At 39.6% G+C, this 15,112-nt stretch overlaps 1 pseudogene; it reads left to right on the top strand.

The window, feature by feature from the left end:
* The first annotated feature begins 313 nt into the window (after positions 1-313).
* LOC126102309 (5S ribosomal RNA) lies at positions 314-432 on the top strand (annotated as a pseudogene).
* Positions 433-15,112: the final 14,680 nt, after the last annotated feature.

Below are 15,112 nucleotides of genomic sequence, written 5' to 3'. Positions count from 1 at the left end.
CTAACCTAAGGACATCACACACAACCATGCCCGAGGCAGGATTCGAACCTGCGACCGTAGCGATTGCGCGGTTCCGGACTGAAGCGCCTAGAACCGCTGGGGCACAACGGCCGGCAATCATTCAGGAATAACCAGGTCCACTGCCCTGTATTTCATAGTCCTAATATGTAAAGAGGCGTGAAACGGTCAGTGTAGCGATGCCTCAAAGCCAAAAAGACCTAAGACATTATCGACATGCGATATAAGCAGTGTTCAAAGCAACGTGATATAGAGGTAGACTAATTCATAATTCTACAGAACCAACTGTGAGATAGCCAACAGCCTTGCCGCAGTGGTAACACTGGTTCCCATCAGATCACCGAAGTTAAGCACTGTCGGGCTGGGCTAGCACTTGGATGAGTGACCGTCGGGATCGCCCGAGCGCTGTTGGCAAGCGGGGTGCACGCAGCCCTTGTTCATGCAGTAGTGATGTGATTCTCAAAGATCCTTACCGAACAGAATTGACGGAGGATATCGAAAAAGTTCAAAGAAGGGCCACTCGTTGTCGGTTATCGCGAACTAGGGCAGAGAGTGTCGTGGACATGATACGCGAAATGAAGTGGCAATCATTAAAACAAAGGCGTCTTTCGTTGCGGCGAGACCTCCCCACGAAATTTCATTCACTGCGAAAATATTTTGTTGACTCCGACCTACATAGGGAAAAATGAGCACCGTAATAAAATAAGTGAAATAGGAGCGTGTGCGGAAAGTTTAAGAGATCGTTTTTCCGGGTGCTATTCGAGAATGTAACAGCAGAGAAATAGTCTCAAGGTGATTCAATGAACATTCTGCGAAGCACTTAAAGAGTGAACTGCAGAGTAGTCATGTAGATTTAAATGTGGGACAACTCAAAAATTGTGACATAATTTTCATTAACAAATGAATGTCATAAATTTTATAAATATGTATATTCATAGAGGGTGGAGAAAATTGTGTCACGAAATATTAACCCTGGATAACTGATGCCAGTAGGAATGAAAATTACTAGTGCTGTGTAGGTCGACAACGCACCGTTTTTAAACGGCATAAACTTGGCGCCACGTGCTCCGATTGGCCGCGGGATTGCCCTGTTGTCGGATGCTCTGGACAACGCATGACCGCGAATGCTTTGGCTGCCGGAGATCGTGATGTATCCAAGGCGGCCCGCACGCTCGGTGGTAGCGCGCCAGCTTTCCACTCTGGGAGCCTGCGGGCGAATCCGCCAGGGTCCGGACACATCCATTGTAGTTTCATGATAAGACGTAACGAGAACAAACGCATCAAAAGCTGTTAGGTCGCGTACAGAAAGTCTTTTACAAATTGTGTCGGCCCTTAAAGGGCCTTTTTTGTAGCTAGGACATTGTTTACTTAAAGCAGGTACTCTAACTGGCGACCGTCTGACGCGACACAAGCTTTCTAACGTCGACCAGTGGCATGTTTTTCAACTTCTAAGTCGGTTCCCTTAGTTACACGACAGCAGCTGCCGTCCAGACAAAAATATAGCGATGGTACGTTCATGGAACTGGTCCATTGATGGCAACTTTACACTAAATAAAATCATTTACTACATTTTCATTGATTTTAGAACGAATTAAAAAAGTTGACGCTGCGCACTGTCCAGCAGATAAAGTACAAAAATTTTAAAGAAGTAAATTAAATATCGAGAAGATTAGCTACCAAAACCAAATTTATGTAGATCATTTTACCAAAGAATCCAAATAATCTATAAATAGGACAGGTATCGCAAGTTCGATGAGAGCATATCTGCATTAACAGTTGTGTCCATTGGGTTCTTTTGTAAGTGTATTATTTTATGGGGATTACTACTAACAACAAGAGTCGTATCAGTATGTTATTTTTGGAATTTGTGACTCTGATTTCCTTTTCAGCATTGATGTAAATTCAGATTCAGTACAGTTATCGGGTAACGCACTGCGTTTCGGACACGCAGCAAGCCGAATTCTCACTCCTGGAGTCCAAAATACAGATGTTCTGACGACGCATTGGATGTGGAGGTGGGAAGGAATGAAGATGATGGTGTTCCATCAGTCGACGAGGGGAGGTGAGAGACAAGAGTACAAATTTGTTATCAGAACGATGGAAACGGACTTATGGTAGAAAATATTCTGGCAGTCGCCTCAACTGATTCAGGGGAATTATAGCTAACTTTAATCAGGATGGTCGGGAGGGGATTTCAACCCTACTCTTCCCGAATCCGAGTGCAGTGTATTAACCACGGCGTCTCGTCGATCGATAGGAGAATTTCACTGTTTCCACTACTGTTCTGCAGAATTTTGTGATGCGGACCATCTTATGCAAGCCGTTACACGCCGAACTTTATATCTTAACGTCCCAAAATATTTTTAATTTGTTACCAGTCGTCTCATCCTGCTGAGGTGTTGTTGGTCGGTCACTAGAGGAACTGTATTCTGTGTCGTCCAGTTACAACTGTGCTCCTTTGATATACTGAGAAAACATAAATAATATTTATACTCACTATATTGCCCCAAACGACAATATCCTGAAGAACTGCGATCTTAATAATTATTTCAAAAATTAATTTTCTTTGAGAACTCTAATTACGTTGCGGTGATAATAAATAAATCAGTGTCATCCTGACCTCCTTGAAGAATCTAACGTTTCACTAAAGGGAACCAGAGGACAAACCTTACGTCGAAACTGCGACCATGCAAATCATAATAAATAGTACTGTCGATGGTGAACATAACATCGTTAAAAAATTCAACGAAACTGAAGTCTCAAAACAAATACAGATGTGCATATACAGTTGTAAAACCGATACGTTTTCTGGAAGGTGTTTACAACTATCTTACGTGATGAACATGCATTAAAGCTGCTTTTTTCAGGAGTAATACTAAAAGGCATTGCCCAATATATGATTAATTTAGTTGCTGTGAACTTCCAAGGGACTTCCAGCACTGCTACATGTAAAGTTGGTAACTACTGGTCTATTCGAAGAAGAAAATATTTTCATATATCCAAGGAATACTTACGTTCTCGAAGGCCTTGTCGTCCATTAGGTGGCAAACTTGAACAGCAAAGAATTTACAATCATCATAGACAATCTACCAACAAATGGTAATATATTTTTTCTGGTAATTGATTTGGACCCTGTTAATGGATATACTCGCCTTTTAGATTTTTTTTTTTAATTTTTGCTTAAGAACGCTGTCTGATAACCATTGTTTATACCTGATGTTACCAGTGTGTTCTTATCGACAGTACTCTTAAGAAGAAACTTCAAATCAAGCTATGATATTTTCTTTCAGTCCAGAGCGTTTGTGTGGCTCTATTACATATCTGCATCTCTATGTCTTCTAATTTTTTCTTTTCTTGTCTGAGCCCACCCTTCAGAACTGTAGCTTAAAATGCTCCAAATAAATGTCTTGATAGATTTATATCTTGTCTCTATATTAAGAGGGTTATTTGTTAGTAAATCGCTGTTGTTTATGATGGATTGTTTAGTCACTGCAATTATTCTTTTAATATCGGTTGTACTCGTACTTCTGTTTTCATCTGTTGTGCTTACCAAGTAGCAAAATTTATTTGTTTGCATTAGTATTTTATTTCCTATCTTAACGTTTGACCTTGCTTGTCTGTTCGAGTTACGTGTCCCCATTATCTTAGTCTTATTTGTGTTTGTTTTCAGTTTGTGGTTACCCAAATCGTCAAAAAAAATTTTAACGTATAGTTCACGTCCTTTTCAGAATCAACTAAGACTGCTGACTCAGCAACAAATCGAATACTATTTTTTTGTTTACCATTAGATTTGATTGCTTTGAAGTTGCTTTTCATGGTTCTAAATTGCATTTGCCCATTTCTTAGTGGCATTAATATCAATTTTTGTATTCCAGTTTTCTCTCTCCAATCCGTTATGGTTTTATTCCGTTTTCCAAACATTATCTTTCATCCGCTGCATCAAAGGTCTTCTCTAGAGCAATAAATGTGACATATTTGTTCTTTTTATCTCAATTTTTCTTTCAAAGATCATTCGAATTTATTGTTTTCTTTATATAGTAATGCTATTGACAAACTCTATTGATAAGTCCTTAACTAAGAGTCTTATTGCCACGTTAATATCAAAGCAGGAAGCTGTAGACTTCTGAAACTATGCAGTGCGAAATCGAAAAACTGTATATTGTCAACGTAACAGTGAAAGCTATTTATGAGGGAGCGCTGGAAAGAAAAGAATTTTTGTAATGTTCATCTGAGTCTCAAATAGAGAGGCACTACTTTTGCAGACAATGGTATATGGAGATAAAACAGTTGTCCCCTATCTAGCACCAAAACACAATATAGAACATCGTGCAATTAATCAGCCGATTCCTTAAGTGCCGGAATACCATGTACATGTTTTCAACGTTAAAAATCTCTTGTTATGTCAGAGTCTCCATTACCACTTTATTCCTGGTACCCAAACGGATTTTATTGAAACATTTCCACGTCCCTTCTAACACTTCTGCAATTTCTACAGATACATCCATTCTTTGCAAACCACTATGAAATGTATGGCAGAAATGCATTAGTTATATCAGTTCGAAGTCTTGTGTTGACTTGTGTGACAGTTTCGTTCCCATTAATTATGTCATCGTCATTCAGAGTATATCGAAAATACCATTTGCAGTTATTGCCAATAAGTAATTCATTTCATCTACAAATATATTGTTTACAAATTATCAACATTACTAGCTTCAAGTAGTTCGCTCCACATGCTGAGAGATGCCATTGTCTGATTGTTTCAGTTCGCTACTGTCATTCCTCTTTCGGAAGAAAACATTACAACTTCAGATTGAATAAGGTAACAGAGTCCTATATTTTAGAGACCTGTTTTTCCTGCACATACCTTTCATCGTTTTTTTTTAAAATCAAAACATGTATGTCGGATTTCTCTTCTCTCACTTCTCACAACAGGTCTAGTAATCAGTTTCTTGTGACCATGATGTTTACAGGACGCTAAACCTCGTTATCAGACTGTCAGCTAAATGTTATGTGTCACTCTTCCAAAGAGGAATTTCAGATTTCAAAAGCTATCCATTTACAATAAGATCCGCATATCAGGTACAAATTTCTTTAAGCTCATAAAAGTATGCTGACAACTACAGTTTAAATATCCATTTCACACTGCTCATTCTGTATTGCAATATTTCGGCTTCGTACCTACATAGGATTCTAAGGAGTCTCACGGGTGAGACATCATTACTGAAGATGAAACGCGATATTTCTGCATTCGAGGTTAGCGCAATTCTTGCTGTAGTTACGTCATCATAATTTCGAAGTACGAGGTCACGGATAAATATTTTCCGTTTGAAAGAACTCATCGAAAAGCATGACAGACACTGTGCAGCCAGAATCCATTAGATGATGACTGCATCACAGTGCACGAGCAACAATCATATTTCAGAGAAGTGAGATACGTAGATCCGCTCTTATTCTATGTATACAGGGTTTTTAGTAACTACCTCTAGGGATTCATATATCAGTGAATGGAACATCTCTCCAAGTTTCTATTTGTTGTGGTGTGTGGTTGTAATTAACGTGCAGCTGCTCACGGAGATCCACTGTGAGCAGTAATCGTCGTATGGCAGCGAAACTTGGCAGTTATGCTAATGCGTTAGTGTGAAACCGATTTACGCTGAAAAACAGATTAGTTCCAGGTGCAAATCTGGCGGTGTACACTGTTTGCATGAGTTTAGCTGTATGACATCCGCGCTATCATTTGACAAGCTACAACGTGAATGAACAATATGGCTATCGAGAAGAGAGACCGTGCCATGTTAGTGAAACTACTGTATGTGAACAGCAACAAATACAGCACTGCACTGAGAGAGTATCACTGAATGAAAGGTCTGAGGAGAGACCTCATCATCATCATCATTTAAGACTGATTATGCCTTTCAGCGTTCAGTCTGGAGCATAGCCCCCCTTATACAGTTCCTCCATGATCCCCTATTCAGTGCTAACATTGGTGCCTCTTCTGATGTTAAACCTATTACTTCAAAATCATTCTTAACCGAATCCAGGTACCTTCTCCTCGGTCTGCCCCGACTCCTCCTATCCTCTACTGCTGAATCCATGAGTCTCTTGGGTAACCTTGCTTCTCCCATGCGTGTAACATGACCCCACCATCTAAGCCTGTTCGCCCTGACTGCTACATCTATAGAGTTCATTCCCAGTTTTTCTTTGATTTCTTCATTGTGGACACCCTCCTGCCATTGTTCCCATCTACTAGTACCTGCAATCATCCTAGCTACTTTCATATCCGTAACCTCAACCTTGTTGATAAGGTAACCTGAATCCACCCAGCTTTCGCTCCCATTCAACAAAGTTGCTCGAAAGATCGAACGGTGCACAGATAACTTAGTCTTGGTACTGACTTCCTTCTTGCAGAAGAGAGTAGATCGTAGCTGAGCGCTCACTGCATTAGCTTTGCTACACCTCGCTTCCAGTTCTTTCACTATGTTGCCATCCTGTGAGAATATGCATCCTAAGTACTTGAAACCGTCCACCTGTTCTAACTTTGTTCCTCCTATTTGGCACTCAATCCGTTTATATTTCTTTCCCACTGACATTACTTTCGTTTAGGAGATGCTAATCTTCATACCATAGTCCTTACATTTCTGATGCAGCTCTTAAATATTACTTTGCAAACTTTCAATCGAATCTGCCATCACAACTAAGTCATCCGCATATGCAAGACTGCTTATTTTGTGTTCACATATCTTAATCTCACCCAGCCAGTCTATTGTTTTCAACATATGATCCATAAATAATATGAACAACAGTGGAGACAGGTTGCAGCCTTGTCTTACCCCTGAAACTACTCTGAACCATGAACTCAATTTACCGTCAACTCTAACTGCTGCCTGACTATCCATGTAAAGACCTTTAATTGCTTGCAAAAGTTTGCCTCCTATTCCATAATCTTGTAGAACAGACAATAACTTCCTCCTAGGAACCCGGTCATATGCCTTTTCTAGATCTATAAAGCATAGATACAATTCCCTGTTCCACTCATAACACTTCTCCATTATTTGCCGTAAGCTAAAGATCTGGTCCTGACAACCTCTAAGAGGCCTAAACCCACACTGATTTTCATCCAATTGGTCCTCAACTAATACTCGCACTTTCCTTTCAACAATACCTGAGAATATTTTACCCACAACGCTGATTAAAGAGATACCTCTGTAGTTGTTACAATCTTTTCTGTTTCCATGTTTAAAGATTGGTGTGATTACTGCTTTTGTCCAGTCTGATGGAACCTGTCCCGACTCCCAGGCCATTTCAATTATCCTGTGTAGCCATTTAAGACCTGACATTCCACTGTATTTGATGAGTTCCGACTTAATTTCATCCACCCCGGCGGCTTTATTGCACTGCAATCTATTGACCATTTTTTCCACTTCCTCAAATGTGATCCTATTTCCATCATCATTCCTATCCCATTCTACCTCGAAATCTGAAACATTACTGATCGTATTTTCACCTACATTGAGCAACTCTTCAAAATATTCCTTCCATCTGCCCAAGGCATCCACAGGATTCACCAGCAGTTCTCCTGACCCGTCCAAAATGCTTGTCATTTCCTTCTTACCTCCCTTTCGAAGACTGCTAATTACACTCCAGAATGGTTTTCCAGCAGCTTGATCCATAGTCTCCAACCTGTTTCCAAAGTCTTCCCACGATTTCTTCTTGGATGCTGCAATTATCTGTTTGGCTTTGTTTCTTTCTTCAACATAACTTTCTCTGTCTACCTGGGTTCTGGTATGTAGCCATTTTTGATACGCCTTCTTTTTCCTTTTACAGGCTGCCTTGACTGTATCATTCCACCAAGCTGTTTGCTTCATCCTACTTTTACACACTACTGTTCCAAGACATTCTTTAGCCACTTCTAGTACTGTGTCCCTGTACCTTGTCCATTCCTTTTCCAATGACTGTAATTGACTACATTCAACTAACTGGTACCTTTCTGAGATCGCTGTTATGTACTTGTGCCTGATTTCCTTATCCTGAAGATTCTCCACTCTTATCCTCCTACATATGGACCTGACCTCCTGCACTTTCGGCCTCACAATCCCAATTTCACTGTAGATTAAATAATGATCAGTGTCATCAAAGAATCCCCTGAATACACGTGTGTCCCTCACAGCCTTCCTGAATTCCTGATCTGTTCTTATATAGTCAATGACAGATCTGGTTCCCCTGCCTTCCCAAGTATACCGGTGAATGTTCTTATGTTTAAAAAAGGAGTTTGTGACTACTAAGCCCATACTGGCACAGAAATCCAAGAGTTGTTTCCCGTTCCTGTTGGCCTCCATTTCCTCTCCAAATTTACCCATAACCTTTTCATACCCTTCTGTTCGATTTCCAATCCTGGCGTTAAAATCACCCATGAGCAGAACACTGTCCTTGTCCTTTACTCTAACAACTACATCACTGAGTGCGTCATAAAAACTATCCATCTTATCTTGATCTGTCCCTTCACAATGCGAATATACTGACACAATCCTAATTTTCTTGCTAGACACTGTCAAATCTATCCACATCAGTCGTTCGTTTACATACCTTACTGCAACTACGCTGGGTTCCATTTCTTTCCTGATGTAAAGCCCTACACCCCATTTTGCTATTCCTGCTTTGACTCCTGACAGGTAGACCTTGTATTCTCCCACTTCCTCTTCTTTCTCACCCCTTACCCGAATGTCACGAACAGCTAAAACGTCCAGCCCCATCTTACTTGCAGCCTCTGCCAGCTCTACCTTTTTCCCAGAGTAGCCCCCATTGATATTAATAGCTCCCCATCTCATTACCATTTGTTTGCCAAGTCGTATCTTAGGAGTCCATGGTTTGTCAGTTAGAGGTGGGACTCCGTCACCTCCAAAGGTCCGAGGCATTTTGCTCTGATTGTTGCCAGCATCATACATAAGAACATTCACCGGTATACTTGGGAAGGCAGACCTGATATCATTAAATGGTTTAAAGAAGATGATAATGAAATTCGAAAACAAGGGTGAGCTTGGTTTGACACCTGGAAGAGGAAGGCGTCGCATCCTGGTGGAATTCGGTGACGAGGTTGCTCTAACAGACCGTGCAGCTCATGTCCCGCGTAGTGGTAGTGCTCGTACATTGCGAAGAGAATTTTCCACCCCATGGTCAATCGTGCAGTAAGTTTTTCCGGTATATTTTAGACTGTTACCAGTACACGATCCAGACGATGCAGCGACTGAAGCATCATGATCCACAGCAACTTTCTGAATTTGTTCTTCGGCTTCTGGCGCGGATCTAGGTTGATGACATATGGCCAGGTTATATTTTATGGAGTGACGGGGCACATTTTACACCACAGGGTGCAATGAATACAAAGAAATTCCGAATTTGGGGTACTGTTAAACCTCGTGTTGTGTACAAAGTGTAAGTAGGCTGTTTATGTGTAGTGCTCTGTACGAAAATCACTGGCTGTGCTGTGTGCAGTCTGTGGCTAGTTTGCATTGTTGTCTGCCATTGTAGTGTTGGGCAGCTGGATGTGAACAGCGCGTAGCGTTGCGCAGTTGGAGGTGAGCCGCCAGCAGTGGTGGATGTAGGGAGCGAAATGGCGGAGTTCTGAAATTTGTAAAAATGGATGTCAGGAACTGCTGTATATATTATGACTTTTGATGACTATTAAGATAAATACATTGTTTGTTCTCTATTAAAATCTTTCATTTGCTAACTATGCCTACTAGTAGTTAGTGCCTTCCGTAGTTTGAATCTTTTATTTAGCTGGCAGTAGTGGCGCTCGCTGTATTGCAGTAGTTCGAGTAATGAAGATTTTTGTGAGGTAAGTGATTTGTGAAAGGTATAGTTTAATGTTAGTCAGGGCCATTCTTTTGTAGGGATTTTTGAAAGTCAGATTGCGTTGCACTAAAAATATTGTATGTCAGTTTAAGCACAGTGTTGTACAATTTTTCTAAGGGGACGTTTCATATGTCGACCCTTAGCCAAGGATACCTCACTGGAATCTTCTGATTTTTTCTTGTAGTTTGTGTAATTAGTGTAGATTTTGTTTATTGCTAGCGCGTAATTGTACAGAGAATCTCCTTTGTAGTTGTAGCCTTTAATTGTTGTACAGTAAAACAGTTGTGCCATGCATGTAGATTTGCACCAAGTATTTCGCAGCTGCGCTTGCAATTAACGAGATATTATTTTCAGTGCTATGTTAATGTGTTCTCTTATTGTTGCTCTTCAAATTGTGTTTTTCTGTGTTGTCATGTGAAATATTGTGACAATAATGGCGTGTAAAAAACGTAATACTAGGCTCCAAAGTAAACTGAGAAATGACAGTGAAGACGAAAGCAGTGTGTTAACGCCACCATGTAATGAATTAACTAATATTCAAAGTAGTAATTTGGTAACTGTGCATAGGGAAATGGAGCGGGCGTCAAATAATGGTGTAGACAGTGAAACAGGTAGTGACCAGGGAAGCATTATCGATCGATCGGTCGGCAACAGTTCGCCTCAGGAATCAGGAATGACAGAACACAATATTGCAAATACTCAGGTTTTGGGTTCTCACCGTTTCTCAAATGAGTCGAGACACATTTTCCACTTGTCGTAATGCGAATGTTGCCGATGCAAATTCATTGCCGAAAAGCACTGAGGAACATGTTTCAGACACCAGTGCATTGTTATTACAATTAATGCAACAAATGGGACAAAAGCTTCAAAAGTTAGACACAATGGAACAAAATCAGAGACAAACACAGCAAAAGCTTCAAAAGTTAGACACAATGGAACAAAAGGTTCAAAAGTTAGACTCAGTGGAACATATGCTTGAACAAACACGTGAAGATTTAACTACTGAGTTACATAAAATCGAATCGAAATGTCAAAAGGTCTGTAATGACGTAAAAACACAAATTTGTGAGCATTTCCAACCTATTTTTTCGTGGCATGAAAATGCATTACAGAATCACGAAGCAGCCATAAAAGAACTGCAAACTATTGTTCATGAAAATCACGACACCTTGCAAGCTAAAATTGACTCAGTTGCATCTACCGATTCGGTTATGCAACTTGCAAAAACTTAAGAAAACTTAAAGGACACAGTAGATACGATTTCAACACAAATGGACACTCTGAAACTTGGTTCAGAAAAACACACTGAGGAAATAAGTACACTATCGGAGAAAGTAGCCGAACTTTCGGATCAGTTCACTAACTTATCTGCAAAGGTAGATGATGATCTGAATGACACAAGACCTGTAGCCATCACTGACACAGAAGAGTATGAACAAATTAAGAAATTCAAACAAAATCAGAATCAAATTAATACGCAATACAAAAGAGAAATCCGGGAAGTACAAGATCAGTTGGCACAAGTAATACAAAAATTTCATATTTCAGAGGACACTCGCGCTCCAACACGGGAAGAGGAACTTAGAAATACGGAAAAGCCACAAAATAATAACACAGGACATTTCGGAAATTACGAAAGAAATTGGCAAGGTGCGCCGAATTTTGAGATGGAACCGCCGACACGACGTAACAATGACCAATATGCTACTCGCCGACACGATGATTTTGACTATAAGCTGTTCATTACTACACGTAAATTCAAAACGTTTAAGAATTCTGCCAACGACATTCATCCACAAGCGTGGCTCTATCAATTCTCTCATTGTTTTCCTCCCAACTGGTCATTGGAGCACAGGTTAGAATTTATGTGTGGCTACTTGGATAATGAACCAGCTGTAAGAATGCGATCGATCATTCACGATTGTCACAGTGAAGGAGATTTTTATCATGCCTTCCTCTCAGCATATTGGTCTCAAGCTACACAAGACCGAGTAAAACATAGCATCATAATGATGAAACGTTTCGAACAATCTGAATTTTCCAGTCTTATGAAATATTTTGAAGACATGTTGCATAAGAATCAGTATCTTTCAAACCCATACAGCCCCTCAGAACTCATCCGCATTTGCTTAACCAAACTGCCTGAACATTTACGACATATTATTTTGGCAGGACGTTGCAAAGATGACATTGAAGTTTTTCAGGGACTATTACAAGAACTGGAAATTGACACTGACAATCACGGAACGCGAAAACAGGAGCACAATAATTACAGATCACATCCGTCACAATTCCACGATGACAGAAATAATATACGACAAGGCTATTCTTTCAACGTAAATAGTGACCGAAACAGACACCACCCGTATGACAACCGTTGGCAGAGTAGTAATAATTACAGGGAAAGATTACCTCTCCGCGGTAATGACTATCACAGAGACAATCAGAGAAACAGACAATATGGGAACCAAAATAATTATTATCAATGGAGACAGAATAACTTCAGATGCAATGATCCAGCGCGCAGTTACGATTCAGGGAGAAATTCTCCACCACGTGACCGACAAGAAAGAAACTATGGAATCTACCGACATGACGACAGACGATATGATCGTAACGACAGACCTGAACTGCATCAGAACTGGCGGGATTTAAACAGGGCAGGGCCCTCTCGTCACGGTGAATTTGTAGAAGTTAGGTCTCCAAATCCCAATAATGACGCGCGCCAACAAAGGAACAGACAATGACTCGCACCGCAGGCAGCCGCGTGCGCCGGCTGGCTCAGAGAAAAATAATATCGAAGCTAACCTTGAGAAAAATTTTAGCACTCCTCACTGACGTATACTGCATGACAATTCCGTCCAAGTTGAACTTCTGCGTACTAGGAAGAGTAAAGGTTTACACCACATTTCACATGTAAAACCGTTTATTGAAAGATAATCTGCTTTTTAACTTAGTCTTTGCTATAAAATTTTTCACTTCACGTTACTGGTATGCTTTGTCAGACTTAGAAACTGTTACCATGCAACAGTGTTTGAAGTTAAATATCCAGTCAAGAACCAAGAGAACTTATTTAAACAGAAATTACGAATGCATTGTTATTGTGCACAGACGACACAGTGTTATTGTGTGTGTGCATTCTTGCTTGTTAGTTGCACGATTACGTAACGACTATAAGGCTCACATACTTCAAACATTTACCAGTACTGCTAATGAGGTTCTAATGCAACATTTTGGTTTAATTGAAAATACATTCTGGATTTAAAGTACTTTCTGTGAGATACCAGATGACACAGTGGTTAGTTTATGTGACAGCTACACGATTTTATCACGACGCTACTAATGAGTGACAATTTACAATGTTGCTTTTGCGGTGTATCTGTTTTATATCTGCACAGTTTTTCTGAATTATTCTGGAAAGTAAAACATGTTTTAGTAGTAACTTTTGTGGTATAGCTATAATCAGACAGCCTTTTCCGTAGCACAACAATACATTACAGCACAGTAATTTCTTCATCACAACAATAAGTGTAATAACTAAGATATCTATACGCAAAGCATTTCACTTTTGTTTATCATGAGGTAAGTACATTGACTTCTACAGAACTTAGCTTTCGGAGAACAATAACTACGACACTTCCACAGAGATTATCTTACAGCAAGACGCACATTTAGCGCTACAGGACCGTATTTGAGTGATTAATTTTGTACTTAAATCATTTATTTTTAAAGATATTTGAAGTACAATGATACAAAGGTTTTCCGTAATATATTTCATTCCATTGTTGTAATCTGTAACACCTGAGGGGATAATTACATTGATCCTCAGGGGGGTACACGCCTACTTTGTGTACCATGTGTTTGGCAAGCACAAGGAGCCCTAGCTAATATGGTATTTGCTTATACAACTTTACACATCGGTACCATATTCCTCTAACACAAATTACACAGCTATCTGATCATTTAACTGAGAGAGACAAACTTTTTTACTACGGCAGTGACAGATGTTTATGTAATTACACCGTTGGATAACTTCACACTTACGAAATTGTATTTTGTCTGTACTTTGTGAACTGTTCATATTTTTTCGGACCCATTGTGATATTATGAGAGCTTTGAATGATATATTTGGTATGGGATCACGATTTTTAAAGTACGTTTGAGGCAGATGACACTTTTGACATGAGCAGAGAATTTGTTTAGGTTTTGAAATTATTGGAGGAAGCTACGACGATTTTGAGAGTTGACTGAGGTGTTATGATGTTATTATTACGATGACAATGTGTATTATGCTGTTGCGGTATGTTTATGATCAATAAGCTGATGCTATATGAGGAATTTGATTATGCTATGTATTTATTATGATGAAATATTGAAGTGTCGTCGCAAGATTGACGTGTCGACGAATATATATATGTGTAATAAGGTAAGGAGTAATGAATAGTGGTTAGGGACTCTGACTTGTGAAAAAGGATGTTGGAAACCAAGAATCGTACTTTAAGAGTTATGAAATGTGTGTAAATACGTGAATGTATCACAATGCCGGCGAAAATTTTTTGGACACTGCTATATTCATAAGATTTTGCTTCTACACATTTGCAACGCAAATTCTCGACCCGTGAAATTTTGTATATGAGACTGTCACTGTAGCGGAAACTGCTGTCGTAAATATTTCCATAAGAAAGTTAAGTGACCACCTACGCGTAATGCGTCGTGGGCACCCAGCTGTGCCAGACGCCTGGAGAACAAGCCATTAGGGTGTGCCTTTTCAGAGGCACAGGTAGAAAAAAAAAGGGAGGCCATTATCCTCGCTATTGACATTCCTTTGTAGAAAGCATCGTAAATACGACACCCTCAAACTTGATAACATGATAACACTGTGGAGCTCTTAATTTATGATATTTACTGCAATGCCTAATGAAATGACGAGAAATATTTTTATGTCTATACACCTGATTATGACTACTGTCTTTCTAGTTGAGAGATATGCTATATGGCTTGCTTTATGTATTTATTTACTCATTTTGTTTAATATCTAATTTCTAGCTGCCCTGCAGTATTGGTAAAAATAAAATTTTATAGATGTACTAATATAAATATTTTATGCCTACAGACCCAGTAAAGAATAACTTTGATGTACTAAAAAAAAACGAAAGAGCATAAAACACATTTCCCTTCACAGGAACTGCATACAGAATTTTCTTTTCAAGTACTTGGTAATTTCTTTTGTAGAATAAATTGT

This window comes from Schistocerca cancellata, chromosome 1, assembly GCF_023864275.1.
Source record: "Schistocerca cancellata isolate TAMUIC-IGC-003103 chromosome 1, iqSchCanc2.1, whole genome shotgun sequence".
Taxonomy (NCBI): Eukaryota; Metazoa; Arthropoda; class Insecta; order Orthoptera; family Acrididae; genus Schistocerca; species Schistocerca cancellata.
Note: the sequence above shows the minus strand (reverse complement) of the source record. Positions and strands in the feature narration are given on the sequence as shown.